Below are 20,392 nucleotides of genomic sequence, written 5' to 3'. Positions count from 1 at the left end.
AAATCTTTGGACTTGATAGCAATGCCACAGCATACGGAAAACGCCTTAAATGCATATTTTTGGCCAAATATTAAAATTCGACTTTCATTGCCAGTTAGAACTAACTAAAGAATTAGGATTGAGCTATGTTTCATTTGGCAAAACAAGATAATATTAATTTTTTTACTGACTATTTTAATAACCTAAATATTTCTTTATTTGATTATGCACTTATAGGACATAACAAAATGAGTTTGGGGTCATTGGATTGGTTTTGTGGACATCGAGATGACAGTCATGACAATTCAACTCGGATAACAGATGGCACATGCGTCGTTAATGCCACTGCTGTACTTCTCCATATTATATTTATCCTCATATCATCATTGATTCTTATCTTTTGCTCATACTTAACCGTATATCGGCATACCACGTGTTTTTATCTTCACAAATTTCCCGCTCATACATTCCGATGGCTTTTCCTGTTTGTGTTTTTATTCGTATGCATACTGTCGATCGGAGAAGGTATTTTAACAGACCTAAGTTTCCAACAAATGTCATCTACCCGACCGCAACTTTATCTTCCCGCAGTCTTCGCAACTTTAGGAGCAGTATTTTCTTTGGTATTTTATCATATTTGCGAATGCTGGCGGGCTCTTCGATTGTTGAACATATTACTGATATATTGGCTTTTGGGAGTTGTTGTTGAAGCGTTAAAACTGTGGAATTTTCACGTGAGTGAATCGGCAGGAATTGACATAGTTCGCTACGATATAACAATTATCAACCTACTTGCTTACATCACCTTAGCTGTACTGGAAATTTTTCTACAATGGTCGGCATCATCAAAAGTAAGTTTTCTCTCCTACATAATTCATATAATGCATTCAATAAACTAACAAACCTATAATTATGCAGTTTCCATTCCCATTCCATTATTTAACATCTTAAATTTTAGCACATTTTCTTTAGCCTACATCCAAAATAAGAAAGTACACGGAGTTTGAGATGAAGTAAATCATGATCAATAATCACCCGATGATTTTTTATGCATAGATTTCGTTTCCAGTGGAAGAGCCACATGAGGATATGAAGTACCAGGAGGATTATGTCAACTGTGCATCCTTTGGACTTTTCCTCTGGATTCGTTGGCTTCTTAATGTGGGATATAAACGACCATTAGAGATGAAAGACCTTGGAACGTTACCAAGGAAACATCAAACTAAATACAACTATGAGAAGTTACGGAAGGTTTTCCAACGCGAAATGGTAGGATACTTTAATTCAACTATAATCGTATTTAAAACAAGTGTATTGAAAGTGCGGGGGTGGGTGGGGTGGTGGGGGTGTGTGGGTGGGTGGGTGTGTGTGTGTGTGTGTGGGGGTGCGTGCATGGGGATATCAATTGACTCGTTCTATTTTGTTGGTCAAAATCGTGTTCCAATTGGTAAGTAAATGGCCCTCAAAAAGACTCACAGAATTAACCCGCAAGCAGTGACAAGATCGCACAGGGGCAAATTGTATTTCATTTCAAAAACACTTTCAAGCATCAAAATATTTGACTGGCCCCACAGAAATGTTAAATTTGAGCGCGTGTAGTCTTCCTGACTTCTCATTGGCTAAGGCCGGTTTGCTTTTTATACATGAGTCAAACTAAAGTCAAAGTTGCTTCAATGTTCGTAATAATTGAGGCCAATTACTTATGTAGCTTGGAAGTTTCAGAAAAAGAATAGTGTGCACTATCTGCGATGTCTAGAGTTAGTATGCTATACATAACAAAGAGTTAAAAAGATGTAGGATTCAGTTCATTGCGATACAGTTTGCCACAATTTTTTACAAAAGTCGGAGCAATTTAAATTTTTCACCCTGTACAACACGTCAATTTGCGGGTCATTTTAAGGGTCGTGGAGTTCAAATACAGCTTGGCCAAAAAAACACCAAACATTTAAATTCAGCATATCCGAATTAATGGGAGACTTCGGCATTCACGACATTAAGCCTTATACAGGGTGTATCAAAATGATTGGTACCGAAGACTTCTCATTTTTTGCCGATTTTTTAAACTATTTTTTGTGCCAGTTTGGGGTTAATTGTTTAAATATTTGTAATTATAGTAGTTTTATCTTCTCTAAGAATTTTAGATCAGAAAGATAGCACATTCTATTCAGAAGTTACATGATTCTAAAGGAAAGTAGGTGTTACACTTTTCATCGTAACGCTGGATCAGTAGCGCACCATTTTCAAAGCTCTATTTTACTGCAAATATCTTGTGAGGATGATATGTTGAAAATCATGGAAATATTTAATATTTTCCTTGCCTATTTCTTCATTCATAATATACATAAATGTTATAATCAATATTTATTGCTTGCGAGTAATATTATTGATTTGAATAATTTAGGTGGGGTGAAAGAAGTTTGTGTATCAACACCATCCAGGGCGGTAATTTAAATTGTATTATTGAGATTACTAAGTAGAAGGTGTGGCAGAATGTCTATAGACTGTAGACAGTGTAGGTTAGTTTAGACCTGGTAAAAGTTATTGGAATGGCTCCACAGTATTCCACACTTCAGTGTGCATTCATAGTTAAGAATCACTGGTCGACACAAAGCTATGAAGAAGTGCAGAGAAGATTTAGGAAACAGTTTCTAAGAGCAAGGCGTATCCCATGCAAACATGCTATAACTTGCAATGCTTCAAAATTTGATATGAGCAGTTACAGAATGGACCGATCTCAGGTGTTTTAACAGTTCTTTCAAGATAGGGCTTCACCTCACTCTGCCAGAGTCATAAGGCAGGTACTTCAGGAACTATCTTCCTAAAAGCATGTGTAAAGCAATTTTATGTTATGTATACTGAAGTGAGATATTGAAGAGTATGTATGCAATAAATGGTTCAAGCAGTGAACCTATTCATCCTGTGTTGTGCAAGTCAAACCATGATTACGTCGATCTTCGTTTAAATGACAATAGCTCCCAGATGCATCAACCTATCAACTTCAGATTAATAGACCAATAAGTTAACATATGCCCCTTTCTATTTATAGTACAAAAACTATATTAATTAGCAATTTCATATTTTGATATATTTTTGAAAATGTCACATAGCCCGGTACCAATCATTTTGATACACCCTGTATGTAAGAAAAATAATAAATTATTAAGCACGAATCAAGTCGTTTTATTTAAAACAAACCCACAGTGACCATAAAAACGAATAAAAACATCCGTTTCTCAACACGCCATATTCAAAAACCCCTGGCGCCAAAATTGTTGAGTGCAATGATGTCCCAATATTAAATACAACGAAGGCTGACAAATGAGCACAAATAACCATTACATCATTGAACTTATACAATTTCTCCATTTCTAAAAGTTGCTTGATTGTTGAGATGAATTTGTTGCTTTATATATATTATTTTACCATATCGCTCACATTTTTTCAAAATTATAAAGAACATGAAAAGGTGGTGTTTTATTTGAGCTGACATGCAGACTGGGAACTTCACATATACGCGTTGTTTTCCGTCGTATGAATCCACAGTAAGATTTTAAAATGGTAGACGGATGAGGATTTCAAATTTGCATTTTTGCATTTTAATCTGGATTATACATTCTTTGTTACAACGTGTGCGCCTTCAGTTCTTTTGAAGATTGCGCGCCTACTAAGAACCCTCCATTATTATTATTATTATTATTATTATTATTATTATTATTATTATTATTATTATTATTATTATTATTATTATTATTATTATTATTATTATTATTATTATTATTATTATTATTATTATTATTATTATTATTATTATTATTATTATTATTATTATTATTATCTTAAGGATACTGCCAATGAAGCCGGCCGGGAACCATCACTCTGGAGGGTTTATTATAAAACATATCCTGGCATGTTATGTAAAACACTCCTGGCAAAATTATTTGCCGACTTCGTGATTCTCATCGAACCATTATGTCTGTATGTTATAACAGCACAAGTTACTGCCATTGAAGTAGATGTAAGTGCTTCTCAAAATATAATAAATATTTAGTCGTTTTACGGTTAGTTATAAACCTGATAAATTGAACCTATTATTCTCAGTTTCATCACCATCTTCATCCCAATCTTCATCGTCGTTTTCGTAAAATCATCATCATCATCATCATCATCATCATCATCATCATCATCATCATCATCATCATGGGCATCATCATCATCATCATCGTCGTCGTCGTCGTCGTCACCATCATCATCATCATCATCATCATCATCATCATCATCATCATCATCATCATCATTATCATCATCTCTGTATCCGTCTCCGTCTCCATCCTCGTCGTCACCATCCTCTCCGTCTAACAGTGTCATAGCCCCGATATCTTCTTGGCAGAAATCGCCATGATGGCTGGCTGAATCCACTAGTTCTTCAACAGCCAGGCATGGCCATTTTGTTCCGACCTGTTTAATAGTTTTGAGACCATGAGCCGAGGGACTAAGGCTATTGACAACAGACTGGTCACTGACCTCTGTAGATGCCAGTGAGCCTGGTATACGTCATCTGCTTTAGACTACCTCTACCGTGTTGTTTTCTGTATACCCTGCCGGGCTGACGAATGAGGGCAGCAGTCATTTTTTTGGTTCTGCACATATAAAATCCGAATTTTTGTCAGTTTATGATTTCAAAACACACTGTTGTTGGTCAATACGCACGCTTACGACTATCATGTTCTTTCAACACATATATTCAAGTGCAAGCCTTACAATTGGTTTCTTTACAAACCAAAAATGACGGGAGATAGTCATCATTTTCTACCCCGGTATCCAAAGATCTATCGTCTGAAAATCAATACACGTGTATCGGCGTGCATAACAAATACACGTGTATTGATTTAGTTGTTTGCATATATAATATAAGTGTGTTTCTACATCTTTGTCGTTACTTTATTTTGTATTGTTAACTTTTTCAAAACTACAAAGAACATCGTCGTCGTCATTATATCCATCGTCATCCTCGTCTCCATTATCGTCATCGTCATCATTGTCTTTTGATCTCATCATAATCATCATCTATCACCACAAGCACATCATATGCGTCATATATCATGATGATTCCGGTAAGAGAAAAGGCATGATAATCCGATTTTAATTAATCCGTACCGTAAGCCGTTCAAATAGTGCTAAGGAAAGGCTTAGGTTAGGAATAGAGGATGAAATCGTTCTTTTTCTGTGCATGAATAAAAGCACACAAAATGGTGTCAGAAGTTGGACCTTCGAAAAATTTGGACGTTTCAATCATTTTCTGAAAGAAGAGGTAGGCTTAGCAATATGTTTCACCACTGTAAACGATTGTTTTTTGTTTTTGTTTTTTGTTCATTTTTCCTTTACTAACCATTGTTTCTTCCAGACCAGCCCACACTTCGTGACGATAGCAGAGCTCTTCAGAAATGTGTATATTTTGTGCTTGATATTTGTTGCATCACCACTCGCCTGTTTACTGACATTACAAATACATTATTATTATAATGCATGCATTGGTGTTCATCTTCGATCTGCTATGCAGGTGGGTAGAACTGTCTCCAAGTAAGAAAGCCGTGCCAGTGATCTATTATACGAAAGGATAAGCATCCTAGACTGCTGCCCTCATTTGGAATATGTATCCTAGGTCTAGACAATGGGCGGATTAGCGGCGGCCATTTTGTCTTCGACATGATTTTATTCACGTGTCCTTATACTTTAGTACACAAATATATAAGTTAACGGGTTTACAATATTAAAATTATATTTTGAATATACAATTTATTCTGTAGTAAATCGATCAAATGACGGTGATTGTTCAGGTATTATATAAAATTATACTGTCTGATCAGCTAGTAATCCCCTCCGCCGTCAGTGTGATTCCAGACACACCACGTACCGTGTTGTGAAGGTGGAGGAGACTAAAGCTGTATTGACGAACTCGCATGCGTTAAAAATTATGTAGCCTAGGTCGAACAATAGCGTGACGTAGTTTCCGGCATTGTTCCTATGCACTTTCACCCTCCTGGCCGTACCTGCTATTAGTATGTTATAGCAGATTCAACCCATCGTGGGACGTTTTTCTAACAAGTCCAGGCTGCCGGTCATTCATTAGTATCTCGTCTGGGTTGAATCTGCTATAGTTTTATTTAAACACATTTGAATCAGTATACCTGATAATAATTTTATGTTTCTTATGTTAGTCATCTCATCTTCAAGAGGGAAGTGGCGGGCGGAGGGAGGGGTGAGGGTGCTCTGGACAATTTTGGCGCCCGGGAATTTTGAATATCGCATGTTGAGAGAGGGCTGCATTAATTTGTTTTTATGGTCAATATGAGTTTGTTACAAGAAAAACCACGCGTGCACGTGATTCATGATTGATAATTGATTTTCTAACATATAAGGCATAATGTTGTGATTGCCGGAGACATCCTTTAAATACTTTTGAACAGGGGCTCTTACATCCAAAACATGGGGTTGGGTCTGTATTATAGGGATAATTAGGGAACGTGTGGGTGTTTCATTACACATTTTGTACCGCTGAAGTAGCGCGGAAAGACGGGAGAAAACGACATACGGTATATATTATTACGGCTAATTATTAGTGTACCTCAATTTGTTTTGGTTGATACCCATCAGGCTCTGGTCTACGAGAAGTCGCTTCGTATCTACAATCTGTCGGGAAGAGATCTGACCACGGGAGAAATCATTAATCACATGTCTACTGATGCTATGAACCTACATTATTTCTGTGACAAAGTGCACCTAATATGGTCTGTACCTATCCAAGTAAGTTGATGCCATATACAACAACCCATCCTAACATTTTGTAAAAAAAAAAAAAAAAAAGCCAAGTGATTTATAGTGCGCTACGCACAGGCACAATGCCTGGACGTTGATCCACAAGCCTCAGCACACTTAACTTGTTATCGCTGACCACTACGGCCCCACATCATTCAATAAATCATTTAACAACAATTCAGGGACTTTGCAGCTTCAAGAGCGCACACCCTAGAAATTCCACAAATAACCTTCGCAACCTGGATCAGCTCCCCGAGTTTCGTACGGGTTACAAACGAGACAATTAGCAATTAGTTTCTTGTCCAGGGGAATTTCAACTTCAAGCTAACTCAATTTTTCCACGAGAGCGTACTAGGCACCGCCAGGGTTCGAACCCGCAACCACTCGTTGTTAATCGGTGACGAATCCACACTTTTCCAGTAGCGTATAGACCCTTTTCCCGTGACGTCACTTAAAGCAATAATGTGTGATTTGCATAAAGAATAGATTCTTATTTAAATGTTTGTTTTCACTGATCACATTATGCCCTTTTAATTTCGAGCCAAACAAAAGAGATATAATGAAGAAAATTGCGATCGTATTACATGTAACTGCACGACGGAACATCGCACTCGACGCGTGTACATACAAGCTGACATCCACGGTACATGTTAGCAAGTACTCGATCGTTGAACTCTGAATAAAACCGGGTCGACCCGGTTTCAATACAAAAAGTAAAAATGTTACGGTTATTGAAGCACTTCAGGCTTAGTCTTTTACGTGGTATTTTAGTACCACTGGGCATTATAATTATGCAAAAAGTAGAAATCCGAGTAAAATTGAGGGCGTCGCTGTGAAGCAAATCACACATTATGGCTAGATATTGGGGTCTTAGATGTAAACAATCAACACGTGCGTTACCAACGTGTCCGCGATGTGAAAACATTAAACACTGAAAGTTGTTTAGACGGGAACTGTTTACTGTGTACCTTTGTTTTAGCTTGTTTACTACAAAATACAGAAGATAGGTAAAAACGGCGATGCCATTTGAAAATCAATCTATTTTGTTTTACAATTGTTGATCTTTTATGGCGTGACGAACTTAACGCGTATTGCGAGCTGGCAATCTCGCATAGGACGCCAAGCGTCACACTAGTTGATCGCGCACGATTGCGAGGTATTTGTGTTTTGGCGCGGATGACTTGAATGCTGAACCAAATATCGATTGATCGGCGACGTCCAGAGAAGATTTATAAGCAGTCCCATGATACTATTGAAACATCCGGGTACATTAGAACCAGTCTATTAATCACAGAGTTTCACACAATTCTTCACTGTTGATTCCCGTTCCAAAGACGCGATTTTCAAACACTCAACATTAGTCAAAAATTTGATTCTATAAGGGTTTTGAGATCATTCCTATAAAGAACATCGGTCCCCTTTTCAAATGAGCTCTGTTTTGTTACTATCGACCCACATTTGAATGAGGAATAAAAGTCTGAAAGTACAAGAAATCGGTATACTAAAAGTAAGAATTCCAATTGAATGGACACAGCTACCAACAGCTGTACGCGATGCGACCGCGATCGTATGTCGCGTATTTCAAAGTATATACAACGTGAACGCACAACCATGGATACAATAATGAAAATACTAACCAATCATGGGTGAGTTGGCAAGGTTGGATTCACTTCCGCGTTACGAACACGCTGGCATTCATCACACAGTGTACGCATATCACGCTGTTGACAGCTGTGTTCATTCTCAAGTACCCGGATATTTCACTAATATCATGGAATCGCCTATAAATCTTCTCTTGGTGACGTCTGGGGAAAAAAGGTTTATACGTGAACGCAAGTTAAAGGAAGTGCGCATGCGTGTTACGCGTGAGCGCGTAAAATTCATTATACCTGGCGCCTTGTGCTCATATTATGGTCAATTCCTGCGAAAACAGGACACAATTCTACAATTCCCCTGGGGACTTATGTCTTCAATATGGCCGCGTCCGCGGTTACCCAACGCTTTTTGTATAAGTGATTTAATTTTTGTTACTTGTTTTTTTTTTTTTTCTCTCAACAGCTAGTGTGTCTTGGAATTATACTGTCTTTCTTCGTGAGTTGGGAATTAGCTATTCTCGGTTTATTTAGTGTGCTTCTTCTAGTACCTGTACAATTGGTCATTATAAGACAAATAGCCAAGCACTCGGCTCAGACACAGGTATGTTTCAAAGTCCAAGTTTTGAGATATTTTGTCAAAATATCAAGAGCTATCTTAAGATCCACTGACCCAATACTAGGCTTGTTTGTACTCATTTTAATGCATTTTTCAAGCTGATTCCAAATATGGTCATGACATTTTACAATTCTGAAAAATTTTGAATTTTGATTTTTTTTTTAAAACTTATCGTCTGCAGTCGACACCAGCGTGGAGAGAGTTAACATTTTCATCCGTGATATACGTGCTACCCAATGTCACTTCGCGCACGATAATGTCCCGCCCAGTGTTATACTGTTCACCCATACTGTTCACCCACTTTGCTCACGATAATTTCCCGCCCAGTGTCATACTGTTCATCCATACTGTTCACCCACTTCGCGCACGATAATTTCCCGCCCAGTATCATACTGTTCATCCATACTGTTCACCCACTTCACGCACGATAATTTCCCGCCCAGTGCCATACTGTTCACCCATACTGTTCACCCACTCACGATAATTACCCGTATCATACTGACGCTGAACCTAATAACTAATAATGTACGGTCAGCGATGTTCTTTGATGTTTCCCTTAGTGGTGTGATAAAAGAATATATTGCACGAACTAAAACTTTTGACGAAAGCGTACTTCCGCGATGTTGACAAGGCGCAACTCACAACGCGTACGATACGAATAACGGTGGAAACAACATGCACACTACGCTTTAGAGGCGCGACGAAGTTACCGTTTCTCTCGATCACGTGACCAAAGCAAAAACATCATCACTTCCGGGAAATGCCATCAAACCGTTTCGCGGGAAAAGCAGTGATCCAAGTCCCTTATAATCAAGCTATCACTGTCAGCTCCGATGGCGAAAGCTTTTTACAAATCTCCGGTAATCATAACATTACGCCTTATATGTATGATCAAGCACGAATCACATGGTTTTATTTAAAAACAAATCATATTGACCATAAAAACGAATAAACGGCCGGATTTCGACACGCGTTATTCAAAACTCTCGCGCCGAAATTCTCTAGTGCAATGACGTAATGGTTATTGGTGCTCAATTGTCGTCAGCCTTTTTTGTATTACTGGGATGTCATTGCATTACACAATTTCAGTGCCCAGGAATTTGGAATATCGCGTGTTGAGAGACGGTTGGTTTTAATCATCGTCATGGCCAATATGAGTTTGTTTAAAATAAAATCAGTTGCTCGTTTTTCTAACATATGGCAAAATGTTGTTATTGCCGGAGACTCCCTTTAATGGATTTGTGAAGCTAAAATGTTAGAATTATCTACAATTTATCTACAATCATACAAATACATCTATTTACCAATGTATTTTCTTCCAAATTACAGAAAAAATCGGATGTTCGACTTAAACGCTCAAATGAGATGCTTCAAGGCATCAAGTTACTCAAACTTTACGGGTGGGTAGATGAGTTTAGAGGGCGAATAATGTCGGCCAGAAATGACGAACTCAAGTCTTTATACAAATTAAATATGCAATTTGGAAACATGGGTAAGTTGGGATATGTCACGACTCACGATATTAAAAAACAAAATATTTATTCCGATATTGAAAAAAAGTATGGATATACACCAATCCGAGAGTTAGAAGAGTTTACTGTGTTTGGCACTATATTGACGGAACCACAGATGTACTAGCCCGGGGTACTAGTGCTGGAGATTTAATTTGTTAAATTAATTCATGATCGTGTATTGAAAATCACCGTTGTGTACAATTTTGTATAGCACACTAACAAGTAATTGGTGGAACCCCCGACCTTGGGACACCGCAGTTTTACGTCGGGGACACCGCAGTAATTGCTTAGTCGGATTGGTGTATACATATCAATATTTTAATGTGCATTATTTTTTCATTTTCTTCCCACGTTTTCTCTACAATTCCGAAATTCAAGTGTCCACAGGTTTAATGGGAACAGCTATCATTACACTGGTGGTACGTATGCAACTTTAACATTTCACCATACCATCATTTAACAAAGAAATCCATGAGCTAGTTGACCAAATGACCAGTTGCCATTTAGCAATGATCAAAAGTAACCCAGTGGGTCAGTGCGTAATTAAGCTGAACTTATTCAGGTAAATTAAGCCGGGAAATTAAGTTGTTAAGAAGTGACCTAAGCCTTTGGCAATTATTAGTGGATATTCAGTCAAAGATGGTATGCTGGGGGCAGTGATTGTAGGAATGAGTTCTTTACGATTATCTGCAACGTAGGTAATTAGTAGTTTTACCACTGATGTCACCACTTAAATGTGGTGACATTACGTAAAAGCTGTTATGCTAGAGGCAGTGGTCGATGTGGTTGAAAAAAAATTGTATATCATTTACTTAGTTTGCCGTGACACAGGCAATCGGTCGCTAATGGGCGACATGCTACAGTGGGTAAAGGAATGAGCTATTATCCATTTGGTCATCCAGTTGCTAAAAAGCACAGAAATTAAATAAAATGAAATACTAGAACTTACATTTCGTCACAAGATCAGCGCACATGACACGAATCAAATCACTAACTCACGTACGTTACCACACTTTATGTTGCTGGCCTTTCAGAGAGAGGGTTCATCTTTCAAGCCCATAAACACCCTCCGCGCCAACAGGTTATGTCTTTAACCAACTTTCAATGGACGAACGCCATAATGGTATCGCTTGTGCTGAAGACTGTTATATATAGGAGAAACCTAGAGCTAGGATTGCCAACATCGCAGGCTTAGCTCTAACGAAGCTCAAACTCGACTGTGTTCACTCACAACAAAGCCACGGGACATATCTGTAATTCTGAAGACTTCATCATTATTTTGTTACAAGGAGGAATGTTGGTTTGAAAGGGGTGTGCGCCAAGTCGGCTGGGAGATCAAAAGCCCGTTACTGTACAGGAGAGGAGGGTTATGCTTTTAAGTCTCGCACGCGACAGACCACGGGAACAGTAAGGAATCTATTAGCGTCTCTCACCTGACCGACCTGTATCAATCACCTGATGATATCCGATGGCTTCGGACGAAACGTCGTGTTAATCAGTTTTGATTTAATTTTTGTACTTATGAAAGAGGTATTCTTTTTCTCGTCGATTTTTCTTCTAAGAGAATGTATTAATAGTGAAAATTGATAAATGTGTTGTTTTTTATTTTTTTTATTTTCAGCTCTTCGCTTCATATCCGTATGTAACGGGCAATTATATCACACCCGGTGTAGCATTTACAGTGAATGCATTAATACATCTCTTAACCTACCCTCTTTATATTCCCGACTGTATTGTCCAATCTGGTGAATGCCGTAGTGGCGACTCGGCGTTTGACCAAGTTTTTCACTCATCCCGAGGTAGAGACGGCCGGAAAGATAACGTCAGAAAGTGAAGGGAGCTCTAATATAGGACTTGTCCAGAACGGTAGTACTAGTAAGGTATGATTTGAGATTTCTATTTTTTAATATAAGTTAATAAAGTTTAAATCGACAGTGGTTGCGGAAGATTGCAATTGATCAAACTTAGAATGAACTACATTGATGCGCGCATTATGTAATTGTTAATTTCTTCGCAACCATTCAACCGAATCAAAAACAAAATTGTATATGCTGTACAATTAAATAGGCTATGCGCCATTTTTTAAATTTTTTGAATCTGATGTCTTGTTTTCGACTTGCGTTTAATTGTATTCAGGCAGTAATGTTTTTCTGGATCACCCTGTATATCATGTTACGTTTGAACGCCCGCCACCTTTTTTCCGATTTCTAATTTAGTGCCGAGTGTCATAACTCTGAAGCATCGTTGCGTTCTGATTATTTCTGTGTTTTCTCTTTGCATGCAGAGCTTTCGAGAACGTATTTGGAAGCGATTTTTCTCTGGTGAAGAAGACGAAAAAACGCCACTAATAGACAATGTTGGTAAATATCAATCTTTTTCACCGTTGTTTGTTATCGTTTTCCAATAAGGAAATATTGGGTTTGTAATGAATTGTGCTAATTTATTCTTTCTTTCTGTCTATCTTTCTTTCTTTACTTCCAGAAAGTGACCTTCACCAGAAACAATTAGTTGCCAAAAATAATGAAAGCAGATATCATGATGGGAGCATTGTTTCGCCAGATTACGAATTATTGCCGCTTTTACCGCTAAAAGGTTGGTAAAATAATAAGGGATCAACAGCGTAATGTCGGTATTTACGCAATGACTACCTAAAACGTTGTAACTTTATATACAGCGGATGAGAGCTTATCGCTCTGCTGATCCCTCTCATAGCTTACAGCCAAATGCGTAGAATCGCCTCAATATATTTAGGGATTTAATGTTTCACCATTGTTCATCACCGATTCAACAACTCTTCCTTTACCTTTGTACAGGATCCAAGCATCGTTAATCGGTGACGAATCCACAGTCCAGTAGCGTATACGCGAACGCAAGGTTTCGCATATACGTGAGCGAGTAAAATTCTGGAAAGGAAACACTCTGTTATGTTCGAGGTAGCAGCTTAACATTGCGACTTTATTCTTGTATTCATCACCGATTAATAACTCGCGTCCGGTGCGTGATGAGCAACGGTAAAACATGATTGAATCCCTAACTCTATGGTTACAAGAAAGGGGACTCGCTGACTTGGTGCAAAGCATACTTGGGGCACATGAAAAGTCAACCTGATGAGGTCACCCAAGATCAAAGGCCAAATTAATTTACATATTAAAATGGGCTTAAACAAGAATCCTTGATGGACAATATGAAAAGTCAACCTGGGGTTACCAGAGGCTAAAGGTAAAATGAGGTCAAATGTTGAAATGGACCCAATTGGATTTTTACCCTTAGTTCAAACCATCCTTGATATGAGGGGATCATGAAAAAGTCAACCCGAGGATACCCAAGCTCAGATGTCAAATGAGGTCACATTTGAGGTCAAACTTGGCGCAAAACATCCTTGATGTGAAGGTAAAATTAAAAACTCAACATGAGGTTATAGGTCAAATGATGGGTTAAGCACTTCCCACCACGCCACTGTGTTGACTTGCGGTTAGCACAGCTGTGTGAGTGAACATGACACCACTGCTCGCACATTGCATTGACGGGCATGGTTGAATTTGAATTTGGACTGATATATTTACAATAAAAACGCATTCAAAATGCTAGTCGATTTCACATTTTATGTTACCTACAGAAGGTGTGACTTATCCTTTATGCATACATCACTTTTGTTCTAAAATCGACCAAGTAATAATGACACACGCACAATTCTTAAACAACATCTTTTGCACAGAATTCAATGGGATTTGAAAAGTAAAGTGGCAGTTGAAACTCTAGTGATAACACGTTTGCAGTGCATGATGGGGCTTCCTTAAATCATCCTCTGGGTCAGAAGTAGCGCCTGATATTCATGGCCGTTGAGTTACAGTAGCTCTAGTATGTATTGAAATAGTGACCGTTTAAAAGCCCCTTTCCTCATCTTAAGTTTTTAAGCCATTGCTTAAGAAAAAGATGTCTTGTTCTTATTGTTATATTACCAACATTCAATAAATATCGTCGGGTGCATCACATACTGTTCTATCTTGATTTTTTGACTTTTTTGAGAAAATTGGTATATAGTTCTTTTTTACGAAGCTCTTCCAATACAACAAATTACAGGCCTCAATTTTTCCTAGATAATTAGTAATAAAATGTTAAATTTAAACTATCTCTGATTTTTTCAAAATACGTTTTTCACATACTGATCTATCTCGCAAAAAACACGCATTTATAGAAAATCTCAATTGAAAATCTTCGTATTAAGTTTACCTTTCTATAATTTAATTAGCCTATGGATTTTCATGAAAGTGGTTTTAAATTAAAGCATATACTTAACAGATTTATTTAAGTGGAATCTTTTATTATATTTACGTATGTAATATTGCTTAAAACTATACTAAAGTTGTAGTTCTGTATGTGAAATCGTTAATTTCCCGATATCGTATTGAAAGTGCATTACATACTAGTCTATCTCGAGATAGACCAGTGTGTGATGCGTCTAAAATCACGTCATTGTTCGCGAAATCGAGATAGCCCCCCAAGATAGACCAGTATGAAATGCACTTTAAATACGATATCAGGAAATTAACTATTTCTCATACAGAACTACAACTTTAGTGTAGTTTTAAGCAATATTGCAAAGGTAAATATAATTCAAGATTCCACTTAAATAAATCTGTTAAGTATATACTTTAATTTAAAACCACTTTCATTAAAATCCATAGTCTAATTAAATTATAGAAAGGTTAAATTAATACGAAGATTTTCAATTGCGATTTTCTCGAAATGCGTGTTTTTCGAGATAGACCAGTATGTGATGCGTCCGACGATATTATCTTTAATTTTCGTTCACAGGTGATGATCATTCGGGGATAAGTGCAGACGACACCGATTCAATCGTAATCAAGGTACATTGGACAAGTTAAAAATGCAACATTATAAGCGTATTCGCCGTAGAAGTGATGATGTAACAGGATAACTATCATAGCAATGGGTTAAAACAATGTTTGAATATATCGCGCTGCACTAGTACGTTCACGAGGTACCTCTGCATTGAAACATATCATGCTGATCACTCACACTGAAAAAGAGCGGTATTGTATTCAATCTATGATTGCAGACATATATCAGGTGATGAGTGCAACCTGCTTGTAGTGCAGGGTGATATATTCAAAAATTGTTTTAACCTATTGCTATTAATCCTGTTACATCATCACTTCTACGGCGAATATTAGAGATACAGTTTTGTTGATATTTGTTGTGCATACCAGACTGGACGGTAACGAAGAGTATCCATGATTGGAAAAAACAGAAAATGAGACATTGCCTGAAATGTCCTGTGTGATTTCTTTCACCAAAACTGGTAAAAAAGATCTTCTCGTTTTTCCGTTTATTTTTGTATAGATATCTGAAGGGTGTTTTACCTGGGATGGAGAGAGTAAAACTCCTATCATTAAAGACATTAACATTGATATTGAGAAAGGTAAGCGCCATTTAAGTTAAGTATGCTTGAAGTTAGAAGAAATATTATTTCTTTATTAATAAAGCAAAGACTGAAAAAGAAGACGATTTCTATGGAACAACGTATATTTGCTTCACATTACAACTGCCTCAACGACAATTGTCTTTTTAAAGACTATTCTTGTATTTTGTAACTTCAAATGTCTCTGAATTCAGGCTTCAATGTCATTCTCGCCTCTATTTCATGTTATTGGACTATTCTAGTGTAGGTTTTAAATGGAGTGACCCATTCAGGTAATCCCATTTGAAATTCACATTCCCTGAAAGTTTAAGTTCGTAACTTCCACACGGGATGTATAGATTTCAACTGGAATTGCGGCCCATTGTATGTTTTGAAATAAGAAACAAAGTTGATTGGATACGATAATACAAAGACAGTGGATAACTATTCATACTGTGGGATATGCTTTTACGACGGGAATTCATAACAGATAGGGAGATCTGCTCGTTCTCTGTTGAAAAGGGGCAGTCTTCAGTAAACGGCTCTTTTCAGAGCCATCGGTAGGCAAGGGGTGGCCTGTATGTCCCATTCATGGTAGGTACCCTGTCCTGAAGTAGTCAGTGCTACTCTTGACGAAAGCTTGACAGTTCTAAACTTGCCCGACGGCGAACCCGCTAAAAATCCACTAACTATATCCATACATTGATGTATTGGAGAATAATCCGTCGGAAGAAAGATTGTTCGAAGAAAATGGCCCTCATGTCCGTATTTTCATAACGGGAACGCACTCTTAAATTGAATGCAGATATCTACGTTCTCTTTTAGGGAAACTAATAATGGTTGTTGGTGCAGTAGGTAGTGGCAAGTCGTCCCTGTTATCAGCTATCATCGGAGAAATGACGACTTTGAAAGGCACAGTCATTGTCAGCAAGTAAGGTTTTATTATAGATATTCCATCCATCGTTGTACGTTTTTCCAACGAATCCAGTCTGCTGGCCAATCATCTTCCAGTCATGCATAGCGTGATATGCATGATCGCCCGGTAGCCTGGATTTGAAAAACGTCTAACGATGGGTTGATTATGCTATAAATCAGGAAGCTAAGAATGCTATGTGATTCTGTGAAAAGCAGCTTATTCTTAAAGTCGAAGTTCTGGTAATTAATGAATAGTTGTTGGAAGCACAAAGTACCATTTCTGCATACGGGCGATTAATATCGTCCGTATAACTTTAATGCAAACAAAAGGCATGTCTCAAAACTTCTGAAGACTTGAAATCCAATGCGGAAGCACTCTCTCCTCTTTTACCAATTGAAAATCAGTCAAAAAAGTCCGAGATGATCGGAACTTTCAAAACTATCATTCTTACACACATAATAAAACAATTTCACTCAAAATGTGTTTTTTATTCAAACAATTTTTATAAGAATTTGGAACACTGACTAACTATACCCGGTAAATGTTATTCAAAATCACACTGTTGCTGATGAGGAATGATATTTTTAACGTGTTTGTTCATCCATGGTAATTTGCTGTTGTTTCTGGAATATTTTCTTTTGGAACAGTGAAAACGATGGAATGGCTTACTCTGCACAGACAGCATGGGTTATCAACGCATCGCTGAGGGAAAATATACTATTTGGAAAGCCATACAACAAAACGAGGTTAATATGAACTAAAGTTAGTAGCCGTAGTCAGGAGGAAAAAGACAACAAAAAAAAGAAAAAAAAAAAAGAGGATATCTGGAGGGCAAAGGAAAAGGAAAGGGGCTAGAAGCCACCTTTCCATCAAATTGTACCCTCATCATGGGCAAAAATATAGGGTCCACAACTTATAAGTTCCCCTTAAATACTTTATAAAATAAATCGAAAAATATTTGACAAAATGGAAACATGTAAAAAGGTATGCGTTCAGTCACAATGGTTCATTGGGTAAAAAAGAGACCGTTTTAAACAGCGTTAAAAGTTGCATCTGAGTCCATAGGAGTCAGCTCTCAAACAATACAGTAGGCCAGATCTATGCATGTGTTTGTTAAAGAAAACCTGATTGCTATGGACTCAGGTGCAACTTTTAAAACGGCCTCTTTTCTTAAACAATTAACCATTTTGACTGAACGCAATGACTTGTGACGCTATTAATTGGTCCACAGGTGTAAAACAAATAGGGCTATACATATCTTTTTATATTTTGTACATTTCGTAATATATTTTTTGACTTATTCTAAAAAGTATTAGGGGGAACTTATAATTTGTGGACCGTATAGTGTAAAATACAATTCTTTTTTTTTGTTGCAAATCGTCCCAATTTAACCGTTTTGGAAGCTGAAGACATGTAGTCTCTCTAAAAACAAAACCGGTATATGTACTGTATGATGCAATTGCAATTTTCTTTCGTCTGTGCCCCAAAAATTTTATTTTGTCACCCTGATCAAGAAAGCTTGTATACACAGGAGAACATTGTCTTAGCATTACCATTCATGTTGCTAGTGGGTCCTTTCTAGATGAGCTAGGAAAATTGAGCCACCCGAAGTTAATTATGGCGTAGAGAGCAGAGGGATGCATGTGGGTTAGCACGTTTTTTTATTGTGTCAGTTGCACTACTTCCGGGCCTTACGTAATCATATACATTTCCCTCAGATACAAGCAGATTGTCGACGCATGCGCACTTCAGCAGGACATTGACATTCTTCCAGCAGGAGATTTGACAGAGATTGGAGAAAAGGGTATCAATCTGAGTGGCGGACAGAAACAAAGAGTTAGTGTGGCCAGAGCTATGTATTCGGAAAAAGAGATCGTGCTCTTGGTGAGTAGACTGCCCGTCAAATGCAGATATTTTATAAACAGATATGTATAGTATGTGATAGGGTGGTAGTATGGGGTAGGGGTTGTTCCCCTAGTGGTCACAAAAAGATCACTGACATTTTTTATCCGATTTGTATGCAAGGGATGTGGTAATTAGAAGGCTACTGATACACCAGCCAATATTGCACTTGGAGCGAGTTACATCTTCTTACTATGCAGAAGCTCAAAGGCATTCAGACAGATGGAGCTAAAACAACGCCAGCAATATGCTCTGAAGGAAGTGGGATGATTGATTGCTCACAAAACCAGGTTTAACCCACGACAATCCAGACACGCAAAAGTCCAGACACTTAAAAGCACGATATACAGCATAAGGTGGAAATAACACTCACAGAATAACCAGAAGTGCATATTTCAAAACGGAATAGGCTCTGAAGGTAACAGCGCTGGTATTCTAACAATAAACTAATCCAACATGTAAGTTTGTTGCCTTGTCAACACGGATCGGCCATTGCAACAACTGTGAAGCCTAATCTTAATTATTAGCAATGATTTTGTTTGAAGTAAGTGCTGAAGAGTGTCAGGTCTTCATTCAGGTTGTGGAAGGAGTAATGCCTACCTTGTTACCTTGGAAGGTACCTTGGAAGGATCACAATGACAACTCCAGAGACCTCAGAGTACACTAATCTAGACAGAGATATACGGCAGAAGGTGATTTCCCTACTAAGTCACCTTCACAGAGTGACGTACCTGGAGTACTTAGATTAGAACGGATAGAAATAGGCTCCGGAGGTGAAAGAGCTGATGTCCTATCCAATGAACTATTCCTACCTATTAAATTTGTTGACGCTGAGTGCTAGATGTAACAAAAGGATCTAGGAAATGGTTTTGCACTACCATAGCATATTGTTGACAAATTGTGTGAAAAGTCTTACCGGAACCTATAATAGGTTCTGGGACAAGGCAATGAAATCATTAATGCAATTATGGTAAAAGTAATATTAGCCTCATTTGTTTGATATTAGGATGATCCATTATCTGCTCTTGATGTCCATGTTGGGGAACATCTATTTAAAGAAGGCATTATTGGAATTCTTATTAAAGATGGCAAGACCGTTGTGTTGGTAACACATCAGTTGCAGTTCCTGCAATACGCGGACAAGGTAAAGTTATCTCAATATCTTGAAATATTTTTTTCGGTAATGCGCTAAAGAGTTGCTATAGCGCAATGAGTAAGCAGATACGTACTGATGACTCTTTCGAGCGTACCCTGAACATACATAGTACTGTCGGTTTCTTCTTTATATGAGTGGTTTATAGTAAATTTGCATGCGGAAATTACGACACTATTTAATACCAACACGTATGTTTATAGAATCATGCAAATTATTGTGTACGTTTAAGTTGGCAATGTCGCCCTCATTGTCAGTATAATACAAAGGGACGGTTTATAGTTATATGGGTTCGTCATTATAAGAAAAATACAGGGACATTCACCTTTCCGATAAATCCCATAAGCCATTGCGTGTGGCCCGTTGATCGTTTAGAGGTTTTTGCGTATTTCAATGCCGTGGCGTTGCGCGCATCGGTTCGACGCGAAGGTTTATGGAATTTACCGAAAAGAAGACACAAGATATGGTTCCAATTCAGGCGT

At 37.8% G+C, this 20,392-nt stretch overlaps 1 pseudogene; it reads left to right on the top strand.

The window, feature by feature from the left end:
* The first annotated feature begins 247 nt into the window (after window positions 1-247).
* The window catches only part of LOC140168497 (ATP-binding cassette sub-family C member 9-like), a 40,844-nt pseudogene continuing 20,699 nt past the window's right edge, over window positions 248-20,392 (top strand).

This window comes from Amphiura filiformis, chromosome 13 (assembly GCF_039555335.1).
Source record: "Amphiura filiformis chromosome 13, Afil_fr2py, whole genome shotgun sequence".
In the NCBI taxonomy this organism is placed as follows: Eukaryota; Metazoa; Echinodermata; class Ophiuroidea; order Amphilepidida; family Amphiuridae; genus Amphiura; species Amphiura filiformis.
Note: the sequence above shows the minus strand (reverse complement) of the source record. Positions and strands in the feature narration are given on the sequence as shown.